Raw genomic sequence first — 13,029 nt, forward strand, 5'->3', positions numbered from 1 at the left:
CAATTTGAAAAGTTCAAAGATGACTTTAGATGTGTGTAAATATGCTTTGTTGATTTTATTAGAGGACGAGTTTAAGGATTAATTCCAGGCTTTTTATTTTCACTCTTAACAATTTTTCCTCCTGCTTCCTGTGTGTGAAAATATGAGTCCATTTCAGTTTTATATGCATTGCATAAAATATGCTATGATTAATTTCATGGGTGACGAAGTAAAATAACCTCACAAAATCCAGTTCATCTACAGTTTATACTCCAAAGTACTCCCCCACATTAATTTTAGGTCTTTTAAACGTTTAAACAACTGATTCAATTCCTCAGTATATGTTGGCACAAAACAAATACTGTATTATTTCGAACAGGCCGTAGTTCAAATGAAAGCAACATAATTATTCAAGAAAAGCCTGAAGAGGGTGAACAAGAAAAAAGAGGAAATCAGGCTTCAAATCAAACTTGTTACATTGTCAAACAAACATAATTATACTAACTGTTTGCTGATGCAGTATTTATCTTGATTAATGGCAAGGAGAGTAGCAATAACAAGCATATTTTGCCCAATGATGATGTTTGTGTCCCCATTGTATTTCTTACAAATTCCATATTTAGCTCCAAACCAGTGTTTGCAATGCTGGCTAAGTACATAAAAAATATTCAAATCCTTTAGAAAATATGATCATGTCCAAAGGAGAAATGAGATTGATGTTCATCATCAAATAAAAAATATTTCCGGACGGAAAGTTTCATAAGTATATCTAGATTATCAAGTTTCATTTTTGACTCTCAGTTAACAAGAATTATTACACAAATAGCCGGTAGAATTCACTGTTTACTTTTTCTAGCTAGTATACATAAATTATATTCTGATTATATATATATATATATATATATATATATATATATATAGCCAATTATTTTTAATTTATTGATCGGCTATTTAGGTTAATTCTACCCGATTTTTAATATACGGGCAGGCACTATTTAACGTTACAGTTAAGGTGTTGTTATTGATCTTAAAAAGAACCAAATGTGAATTCCACTTCCGAAGTTTGTGGATTTTGATGTATGATCACTTATTGGAATCACCATATATATATATATATATCATAGCAACTTGGAATACACAATTGTTGTCTATCAGACTTAGGGTATGCATTAAAACATATAAATTTCTTTTAGTTAAATGATAAATTTAGATAAGAATACATATTATTCGTCATGGCTACGTGATACGCTCGTACTTACAAGAAGCATGATATGCATTTATTGTTTTGGTGTACGCACTAACTACGATTAAATATTTTTCGTGGTATTTCTATAATCTAAATTCCAGCATACCATCATATACACATTATTTTACCCGTGCGAGACTACAGGATCTTGTAATTTTTCAACTTTGGACTTTCAAAAGTTTGTAATCCTTCGGGTTAGATTGCAAATGAAGGAGATTATAGAACCTTTGCAAATGCAACACCATAACGAAGAAAAAGGTTATTCTTCTTTAGAAGCTACAGTATTTTCTTCATGGAAATGTTCAATGGCTTTTCGTTTTAAGGCAATGAATTGAGAAATTTGACCTAGTCATGAATTTTATAGCCAATAATCTGATGTTTTCTTTTGTACCAAGCTACTTATGCGCGTGAGCTTAATTTTAGAAACTCGGGCGACTGGTATTTTTTTAGAATCCCTTGACTTTTAATAAAAATATGGCTTATAGATGCAAGTACTATCTGAAACATTATTATATATATATGTTGATACATGCTTAAATAAGGATGGTAAGTGGGCCGGTCCAGGCCCGGGACCGCGGGCCAAACGGGTTAGGATCGTTTGGTCCGGTTCTAAGATTTGGGCCCGTCAGGCCCGGGACTGTTTAGCCCATCAGGGCCCGGGACCTTAGCGGGTCAAACGGCTATTTTTAAAATTTAAAATATATATATATATATATATATAGCCGTTGGGCTGTCAAAAATAGCCGTTGACTATTTATAAAATAGCCATTTAACCCTCCCAAACTTTTTATAATTACACTTTTTCCCTATTTTCAACTATAAATACCCTATACTATATATACATATATAGTATATAAGATGTATATATAGCTTATCGAATATAATTTTTATATATTATACATATATATACATACTATATATACATCTTATATATAGTATATAAGCTGTATATATAGCTTATCGAATATAACTTTAATATATATATTATACATTTAATATATATATTATACTATATATACATCTTATATATAGTATATAAGATGTATATATAACTTATCGAATATAGCTTATATATATATACTATATATACATCTCTATACTATACTATACTATATTATACTATACTATACTATACTATACTATACTATACTATATATACATCTTATATCGATATATATATATATATATATATATATATATATATATATATATATATATATATATATATATATATATATATATATACATCTTATATACTATATATATTCGATATTAAATATTGAATATTAAAATTTAGGATGTTAAATAAAATTTAGGTCATAATTCTATAATAAAATTTACAAAGCATTGCCTTAGATATTTTTTTTAACATCCTTTTGTCTCTAATATCTATTTAAATTTTTTTTTTTAAAATATATGTTAGGCCCACTTAGCCCGGGACCAAACGGTCCCGGGCCGGTCCATACAAAAAGCCTGTTTGGCCCGGACCCGTTTGGCCCGTTTAATTTGAAACCGGTCCGGGACCGTTTGGACCAGCCCACTTGGCCCGTTTAAGCCCAGAACCGGCCCACTTGCCAGCCCTATGCTTAAATGTACTAAATCCATGACTAATGTACTTGAGGGAAGATAGTATTATTGTTTTCTACAATTTGTATTTTACTATTTTCGTTTTCCCATTTCCACTTGTACTTGGTCGCGACACCAATTCTAAAATTAGACGCAACTAATCTTGAGCTTGATCAGTTCAAACTCCTACATATATTAGAAGCATTATATATCAAACAAAGATCCTCAAAAATGGTTCTTGATTATGTCTTTATACAGAATAACGTACATTTATTCAAAATCATTTTAGATAATTAAACTTCCAATATTGAACAGATAAAAATAATTATAACTTATTACAACATATTAGTTACTATCTTTATCAAGTTATTGTATAGTATTACTTATCATAGGAATTTAATTGCTTGCAATTACCTTAAAAATGATTTGGTCTGTGTAAACATTTTTGTTTTTATTTTGGGTTCAAAATTTGTGTTTCATACAAGAATATTTTAACCTTGAACTCGTCCACCAATCGTCTCGTCACTATCTTGTACTTTGCTTATGTACTTAATAATTACTTAATCTTTAATCTGAACTGGTCAAAAAAATAATTAAGTTGACAATATTGAGTTTCATATGCTATAAATATCACCATTTCTGTTGCTAGTTTCCTCATCAAGAAATCGAAAAGAAAAAACAAGCTACTCAATAAATGGCAAAATACACAGCCTTCGTTGCCCTCATCTTCTGTCTTCTCCTTGTCGCTGCCACTGGTGAGTCAAGAACTATCTTTAAACATGTTTATAAATTTAAATAGACTAAAACGAAAATAGTGTCAAATAAAATAGAACGGATAGAGTACTAACTAAACTTGATTTCAAATTTTCCTATTCGTGCAGAAATGCAAATGGCAGAAGGAAAATACTGTTGGAAGAAAAATCACAAATGGCACGGGCCTTGCCAATATTCTTACAAATGTAGCCACCACTGCAAGCATTATTTTGGAGCTCAATATGGAGTTTGTAAGAAATACCAATCGGGACATAAACATCATTACTGGGCAAATTATGCTTGCTATTGCTACTCTCCCTGCCACTAATCATAGTTTCAATGATTGGCTTGGACTGCTAAATATATTATAAATAAGAAGGTGACTTTGTGTGAATGCAGAGTACTAAATACTGCATCAAGAAACTGTTGGTGTGATTTTGTTGTGTGTTTGTGTCGTGTGACAATGTAATAAGTTTTGTTGAGGGTAGCATGACCTTTTGGTCTAGCTTTGCCTGTACAAGTATGTTTCTTTTATTTAATTTTATGTTTTTACGGGGGTTAACATCAAGCTTGCTGTGAAAAGTTACATATTATCACAAGTCAACCTAACCTAATTCTTCACAAATCGCACAAAATTCTCAACCTTGGACTTCCAATATTGTCGATTTGTCTCTACCTTTTTTCGGATGGTTTTGCTAATGAAGGGATTTTAGGACCTTATCAAAATGCAACACCTTAACAAATCAAAAACTTTTGTATTTTAAAGTCTACGCTACTATCTACTTAGGAATGTTCAATGGCTCTCCTATTGAGTCTATGGTCACTGAACTAATAGAAATTATTTATGAAAGTCATATTACTTTGTTTTGTAACTTCAAAGCCATTATACTTTGCACATTATAACTCAAAAGTCACTCGGCAGTTTTAGGGCTTTATTAAGCATTATTTTTCATATTTCTTTTCAGCTCAACCATTTAAAAAAGCAAAAAACCCATTTATCATGAATAGGCCGTTCCATGACCCGACCCATTTTCTCTTATTTATGTTATAAAAAAACGTAAATATTATTTTGTTGTAGTGTATTATATTGGTTCTCAATATAGTCATGCTGAATGTATACATTGGTTTAAGCAAAATATTAAATAGAGAATAAGGAATTAATCATAACAAACTAGAGGAGTTAAATTTGAAAGTGAAACAAGAAAATTAGCAGCGTTGAAGTGGGAAGAAAATAAAAAGGAGGAAGGAAAAATGAAAAAAGTATTTATGCTTGAAATTTTGACTGAGGAATATTAATATAAGAGTAAATTAAAAGACAATATCCTTGATGTTTCAGAACAAGAACGCGCATTGCTTATAATAAAGATAATATTACTAGATGACCATTTCTAGTGAAACTGATTTAATACTTTGCTTAAACCAGTATGTTGAAAACCAAGATAATTAATATCAAAGTGGTATTTACGTTTTTTGTAACAAAAATAAAAGAAAGTGAGTCGGGTCAAAGAGCGGGTTGAGTCACGGTTTAAATGGGTGCATTTTTATTGTTTAAATGATTGAGTTAAAAAAATATAAAAAATAATATTTAATATGACCTAAATGTGTTGAGTGACTTTTGAGTTGACTTTGATAAATAATTTCGATTAGTTCAATGACCTTAGGAGAAATGGACTCCTCTCCTATTTAAAGAAATGACTTTTATCAAAAGTTAAAAGAATGAGAAATTTGACCTACTCATGACTTATGTTAATTTTATTTTTTTAGACCATCTAATCAATATTAATTGACCCGACTACTCTAGATTCACATGTAGAATCCATTTAAGGACGATGCTCTTTACCAAAAATTATCAATTCATAAGATTTGATAATTACGACATTTAAACAAATGATCTGATGTTGACTTTTATAGCAAGCTACACTTACGCCCAACTTAAATTCCTTAGCTTGAGCGGGTAACATTTTTTAAGAATCACTTGACATTTAATAGAAACATAGATCAAATTGGCCTAATAATTTTATCTGAAACATTCTTATATTAGATACATACGCTTAGATGTACTACTCATAAATAATGTACTTGAAAAAAATAGAAGTATTATTTTCTACAATTTCTAATTTATACGTTTTCCCATTTTCACTGGTACGTGGTCACCGCCAATGATCTAATATTAAAAGCAACTAACATCTTGAGCTTGATCGTTTCAAACTCCTAAATATATAAGGAGCATTATTAATCAAAGTTTCACAATTTTTTATTGATTATATATGTCGCTTTAAGCATGTAATTTTTGACCCGCGTAACTTTTAAATATAATATTTATTTATTTTTATTTTAATAAAATTTCAGTCAACTTTTAATTTTAATATCAAAAAGAAATATGTTTAAAAATACAAAAATAATTTTATAATACTTCTTCTCCTATTAATTAGTATATTTTGGTAGTATTTTTACTTTTGTTCAATGAGAAAGAATTGAATTTGGGCCAATTGGGAACCCATCTTCGGATTTTAGTGGCCCAGCAAGACAAATGTCCACTATTCACAACTCATTAGCCCACTCTCCATTTAAATGCAAGATTTAATCTTAGCCATCGATTCCCCTCCAATCTAATGGCTCATGTCAATTCTTACACCCATATTTAAACCTAATTATAACCAAACCCTAGCGACAGGTTTAATTTTAGAGCTCACCCCAAATCCCTACACTCCCTAGAGCAGCCACCCCCACCTCTGGGATTCTCATGCAATAGGGAGGACCCCCCACCCCCAAGATTTAGCTCCTTCATTCCCTAAATCTCTCTCTCTCCTTCAGAGGGCGATAGTAGAAGCTCTTCATTGGAGAAGCCTGCCGTGTCGACTTCGCCGGAGATGTTGATGACGATGAGAACTTTCAGATCTGGCTAGGCGAGCTAACGCCGACGACGCCACTTTCGAACTCCATTAAAACCAGCAGCCACCAAGCTCTTAAACCTTCCTCCTCCAAAAACCTATTAATGATGAGGTCTTGTTGTTCGAGTTTAAGGGTCTGTCGAGGTCAAGTTTTCGGCGTGGTCTTTGGTTAACGGGTCTGGTATCATTGGCTCAACATTCTTTATAAACCAGCTAAGAAGCTTTTAGATATTTTGAAGGTAATAAAAAGGTCTGTTTCCGGCATTTCCTTAGTTCTGCTAGTTTTCTTTTGCTTATTATAGCTTGGTGTTTATTTTTTATTAGTTTATGCCTATTTTGTGTCAGCATAATTTTAGTTGTTGCTTTGTTCATTTTCATAATATTCTGTTTGGTTTGTTCCTTTGAGTTGTGAGGGTTTAAGTCATTGGTTAAATCAATTAAGCAGTTTGGTGGATGTTTTAGTCGCTCTTATGTTATACATACATTTATCTTGTTAATTTGACTAGTTTATTCTTTTTTTTTTAAATATTAATTGTCTTGTTCTCTGAATTATGACAATAGATTTGATATAATGGAATTTGGACTTAGTATGTTGGGTCATTAATCTGTTGGGGCTATACAATATTGGTACATATTGGCCTATTTACTCCTTTAACTAATTTACTTCATTTTTCACAACTATTTCATAACATATGGCCTTCATAATAATCTCAAATTAGTTTAGGAAAATAATTCAAATGTGTAGCTTGCTTTAGGTGCGATTGATAAACCATCGTGACTATGGGTACGGTTTCCGTAACATGGTCATGATAGGTAAATCTCAATTCGAGTATGCGTTTCACTTGACTCGATCATAACTTCAAATAATAATAAAAATAAACATGTCATAAATCACGGGTGCATTTCATGTGGCGCGGTTTGCAACGTATACCAAAACGGCAAGTGTACGATATCATGACTTGTTTCAGAAATAATTTCATAAATACTAAAAGCGGTTAAAAGTTAAAAATACACAATAGGTTTCAAATATGTATTAAATCATATAATTAAGCTAATTATTAACAGTTGAGCGACCGTGCTAAAACCACGGAACTTGGGGGGAGTGCCTCACACCTTCTCCCGGGTTAACAAAATTCCTTACCCGGTCTTCTATGTTCGCAGACTATAAATAAAAGTCAATTTTTTTGATTTGGGATTTAAAATAAACTGGTGACTTGGGACACCATAAATCATTCCAAGTTGCGACTCTGTAATAAATAAATAATCTCATTTCGATTAATGTCACTTTAATTGGAAAAACTCCTTATCCTTCGGAAAAAAGGAGGTGTGACAACTCTGGCAACTCTGCTGGGGATCGAACCCAGAATCTTTGGTTCAGGGTTCAGAATTCGAGCTTAGAATAACTGTTATACTTGGCTTTCTTGTGATTGTCTGATATTACGTGTTTGGGCCTAATGTGCTAAATGCCGCTTTTTACCGCTTTGATATTGTTTGAACTGTATATAAAATCGTTACGAAACCCTCTTTCCCTCTGAGTCTTCTTGAAATTAAATTGGGCATTTGCTTGACATAGCCCTCTTTCTTTGAGATAGCCGAGGTGCTTGTCACCCGGTGAAAGATTTTAGTCACACATATTTTAGGCGGGGAGCATTACCAGTTAAGCCGGAAAGCAATGCTAGTAGTACGCTGACCTTCCTCGACTCGAGTTGTACGCTTGAGTAAGCCAGTCTAGATACTTTCTCCACAAGGATTTGAACCTAGAAAATTAAACCTCATACTGGATATCCCTAGTAGGTTCGCTTTATTTGCATCACGTGCATTTGACTTAGCAGGGTCGGCACAGGGGTCGAGTTCTGTTTAGAACAAGTACCTTGTTGAGACTATTATGTCATATTATGTACTACTTGTTGCATTATTTAGGAGGCTAGCATGTTGCCAATTTTAGCATAAATTAGTTGAATGAACAAAAAAATGATGTGGCCTAGTGCGTATGATTTTTAAAGATTAATTTTCATTAAAAGAAAAGAAGAGAAAAATAGTTGGTTTGACCGAAGTACGCGGGTCTGATTCTTACCGGATGTGAGATACGTAGGCAAACCTCATCGGTTCCGGCCCACAATTTTTTTTAAAAATCCAAAAATATTTTCCATTACTTCCCCCTTGAGAAAAGTCTTCCTTTGAGACCCCAATTTGTTTTTACAAAAAATAATCTAAAAATATTTTCTTTAAATTTCTTCTAAAAATCCAAAAACAATTTCAGAAGTTTTACTTTCGAAAATTGAGGAGAAACTTCAAGATTCAAAAATATTTTCCTTTTTCTTTAGAAGTCTTTTTCATAAATTCAAAATAAAAGTCCAAAAATTCAAAAAAATTTCCTTGTTTTTAGAAGTCTTTTCCCCAAAATATCAAAAAAAAAAAAAAAGATAAAATCAAAATCCAAAAAAAAAAAATCTACCCTTTTTAGAAGTCTTTTTCCCAAAATTTCAAAAAAGAAAATCAAATATCCAAAAAGTATTTTCTTTCTTCTTTAGAAGTTTTTCTTTTCAAAAAATCTCAACAAAAAAAAAACAATCAAACAAATCAAAATCCAAAATATTTTCTTTCTTATTTATAAACCTTTCTTTCGAAAAAAAAAAGGAATTCAAATCCAAAAAAAGAGTTAGTTTATTTACTTTATTTCTGATCTTCCCGAACTACGCAAGATCTAATTCATGTTCTCACATGATACGTAGGTAACCCACATTAGGTTCGATCAACCTTTTTAAAAAAAGTGTTAAAAATGATGATGATAATAATAAGGACCGACTGAATCCATTCTAACGTGTCTCTTGTTTTGAATTGTAAAGAAAGGTTGAGGTGGTCGGTTTGTGGTAAGCTGACAACACAAGATCCAAGGAAAAAATGACAACTGACATTGAAGTTGTTACGAGTGCTCAAGAGGCTCAGGGTCAGAGAGTTCAACAAGAGTCTACAATGGTTGAGAAAAATAGCGTACCGAAGTAACAAATGACTAAAATGTGTCAAGCATGGGCCAATGTCCTAGGACCGCCTTTTTCTATTCGGGGTTACCCAGAGTTCACATCTATTTCGACTACTACCATTTTGGTCTCATTGCCTGATCAATCCTATCCACCTGGGTACAGTCTTTATCCCAACTGTATGACTACAGCTGGAACTTATGTTGCGCGCTCCCAAAGTGTTCCATTGACAACCAATCAGACAACCACTACTGTTATGCCCGTCTTCACCATTCCGCAACCGACGGTGGTGCAGAAGAAAACTCATGAGTCATAATTTGCTACCCAGCAAGAATATTACCATTCTCCAGAGTACTACTCGTACCTATTTTATCTTCCTGCAAAGATTGAGAAGCCTGCTCGAAAGATGGCAGAGGAAGAAATGACCTAAAGAATGAAAAGCTTAGAACAACAGTTGAAAAACATACAAGGGTTGGCAGGTCAGAAGAGTATTGCCTTCAAAGATCTATATATATTCCCCGATGTTCATTTGCCACTTGATTTCAAGACTCCCAAATTTGAAAAGTATGATGGACACGGAGACCCCATAGCCCACCTGAAAAGAAACCAACTGAAAGTTTCAGGGAATATGCCATTAAATGGAGAGAGCAAGCGGCTAGAGTTAAACCACCCATGGATGACCACGAGCTAATCACCGTCTTCCTTCAGGCTCAAGAGCCAGATTATTTTCAAAATATGATGTCCGCAATTGGCAAATCCTTCTCGGAAGCAATCAAAATTGGAAAAATAGTTGAGAATGGCCTTAAGATAGGCAGAATTATAAGTCAAGCGGTTCTCAAAGACGCAACTCAGGTTGTCCAGATTGAATCTGCTAATTTTAGTGATACGAATGAGAAGGATGAAGAAACCATGATGACATCAGGGTCGAGAAGAGGGCCTAGGAGAACATCTCGTAGGTTTGACCAGCCTCGTCTGGTTTTTGATGATTCCTCTGAGCACTATTATCTATCTCAGAACCCACAATACTATGTTGCTCCATCCCAGTATGTCGTCCAGCCGCCAAGACACCCCAGAAGGCGAGCACCAGCACCGCAAAATCTCCACTCGCCTCCACAAAATTTTTAAGTGCCCTATAACCCACATCCAAGCCAGGGGGATAGAGGGGAACAAAGGTTGAAAGATAATTTTACACCAATAAGAGAGTCATATGCAAGCTTGTTTGAGAAATTAAAGCATTATGACATGATTGCACCTATTCCTCCAAATCATGTGGACTCGCGTGCAAGAAGCTTTGACCCTTCTAAAAGGTGTGAATACCATTCCAATGCCAGGGGCACAATGTTGAAAGCTGTCAGGATTTGAAAAGAGAAATAGAAAGGGTGATCCAAGAAAACCTGATTGTGATCCAAGACAATGACACTCCGAATATCACGCAGAATTCTTTATCTGTATATGATGATGCACACTTTGTGGGGATGATGCGTGGTGACAGGGAGTATGAGAATTCTCTCGGGAACTTGCTGACTGAAGTTAATGATATTGAAATTGGAGAAGGCCCTGGTGATTCTGATGAGCAATTTTGTGGCTAAATGTCAAGCTTAGCAATTGAAATGGCATTCCCTCATCACTAGGAAGGAATCTTGGTAGCTTGTTTTGATATTTTTTCTATTATTTGGGTTATTTCAGGGTTGTGATCTAGATTTTATTTGTTTTATTGAGTCAAACCCTTATATCCCTCTATTTTGTTTGTGTGAGTCTTGTCTGTTTGTTCTATTGCTATTTTCATTATCCGGGTTATTTTAGGACCTTAACTCGGATTTTAGGTTGTTTGTCTTGTTGTTAAACCCTTCCACCTTTGACTCAATGAAATACAGTTTGTCCTTTGTGTCACTCCATGCTTAATTCTTTCGCCGCTAGTTCTAGTGACATGACATGCATGCGAAATTTTTGGCCAGATCTTAGAAAATTGATTTAAGCTTGAATTGGATAACTGAGAAAAGACACTTTTGAGGATGAAAAAGAGTTGAAATACCTTGGAATTAAGCCCGAGTAAAATTCAAGTGTAACTAGAATAGTCATACCCGTAGAGTTTAAGGATCTTTACCTTCAAAATCATTGTAAAGGTCAGATTTGAGAATGTTGAATCATTTGAAGTTCGGTGGAAAGTTTGACATTTAATGGATCGAAAATGTCTTTCGACCACGACACACCAAGAAGGCAGGCATGTTCATCAATATTGTGGTTGTGAAGAGATAATATGTTTGGCGTTCTCGAGGCTTGGGGGCCCTTTTTCTGCTACCCAAACACTTTATACCCTTTGTTACCCCTTTTAAGCCTGTGTTATTTTCTTTGAAAATCCTCTTTTGGAATCAAGTTTAGGGTCAAAAGTAAAAAAATGATATGAAAAAATGAAAAAAGAAAGGCAAAGAAAAAGACCGAGAAATAAAAAAAATATTTAGGTCAGATGTTTGAACTACGTTTGACCTAATTCCTTAAAAAATGATACGTAGGCAGCCTTACACGGTTCGGTCCAACCAAATAAGAAGAAGAAAAAGAAAAAAAATCCAAGTATTAGAAACTAGGGAAAATATTTTATTTCACTTTGAAAGAGTCGATTCCAAGAGTTGTAAGTCTACTACCCCTCATTTTGAGTATTTTGAGCTTTCATGTCGTCCTTTCTTTTTAACCATATCCAAAAGCCTTCCAAACAAGATCTCCTGATTAGTTTTGAGAATGCCAAGGAAATTCCGCAATAAGCAATGGTTGTCATATGAGGGACATGGTCATGGGTTCTCACTCAAGGAATAAAGAAAAGAAAAAAAATGAGAGAGTCTTACTAGTGAAAACCCTTACAGGCACTGTAAGATGACAGTAAATATAGATAAATAAATGAGAGAGACTTGTTGGTGAAAACCCCTTGGGGCACCACTACTCGAAGGTGAGTTGTGAGCTGATGCAAAGAATTGGCACAAACAAGTCCGACTTCCAAGGTCATAAGAATGGTGAAAGGGAAGATTGGATTAGTTTGATAGATCAGACTGTTAAGTCCAAAATGCATGTCATGATCATTAAGGCTAGTTACCGCAAATAAAAATAAATAAGAAAAAAAAATCTTACTTTTATCCTTCATGACAGGGGTATTTCTTGTAATATTGTTTCTTTGCATCATTTGTGTCTTCACTTTGAGTCAGTCCTTGTCAAAACAAGCAAGAAAATATTTCAAAATCTTCTACCAGCTTTTCAGTTGCACAAAGTAAATTTGGCCAGCACACTCAGGTGTTACTGTCAATATACCTTGAGGATTCATGCAAGGGCTCCCCCAAAAGACTCTTGTCAGCCTACTTGGCGCAAGAAAAGATAACTTGTGATTCTCTCTGACAGACAAATTGCTCAAAAAGCAAGAAGCCATTCAAGATATCAGAAAAGGTCACTTAAGCAAATATCTCCAGTTGGGATAAGGCTAATTGAGCCACAAATACAAATGGTACTGGGTGTGAAACAATCAGGGTTGATGCAGAGCAAAGGTCTTTTGAAACCGACTCAAGATGATTAAGCAAAAGCCAAGTTGCCCAAGAATCATGGCCACAAACTGACCGCCACTTTCAAAACTGACAAA

At 33.9% G+C, this 13,029-nt stretch overlaps 1 long non-coding RNA gene across 1 annotated transcript; it reads left to right on the forward strand.

Annotated features, from left to right (window-relative positions):
- The first annotated feature begins 3,381 nt into the window (after positions 1–3,381).
- LOC138900775 (uncharacterized) lies at positions 3,382–4,112 on the forward strand. Its single transcript, XR_011412043.1, has 2 exons — positions 3,382–3,546; positions 3,673–4,112. It is a non-coding gene; the product is annotated as an uncharacterized lncRNA (long non-coding RNA).
- Positions 4,113–13,029: the final 8,917 nt, after the last annotated feature.

Source organism: Nicotiana tomentosiformis, chromosome 11 (genome assembly GCF_000390325.3).
Source record: "Nicotiana tomentosiformis chromosome 11, ASM39032v3, whole genome shotgun sequence".
Taxonomy (NCBI): Eukaryota; Viridiplantae; Streptophyta; class Magnoliopsida; order Solanales; family Solanaceae; genus Nicotiana; species Nicotiana tomentosiformis.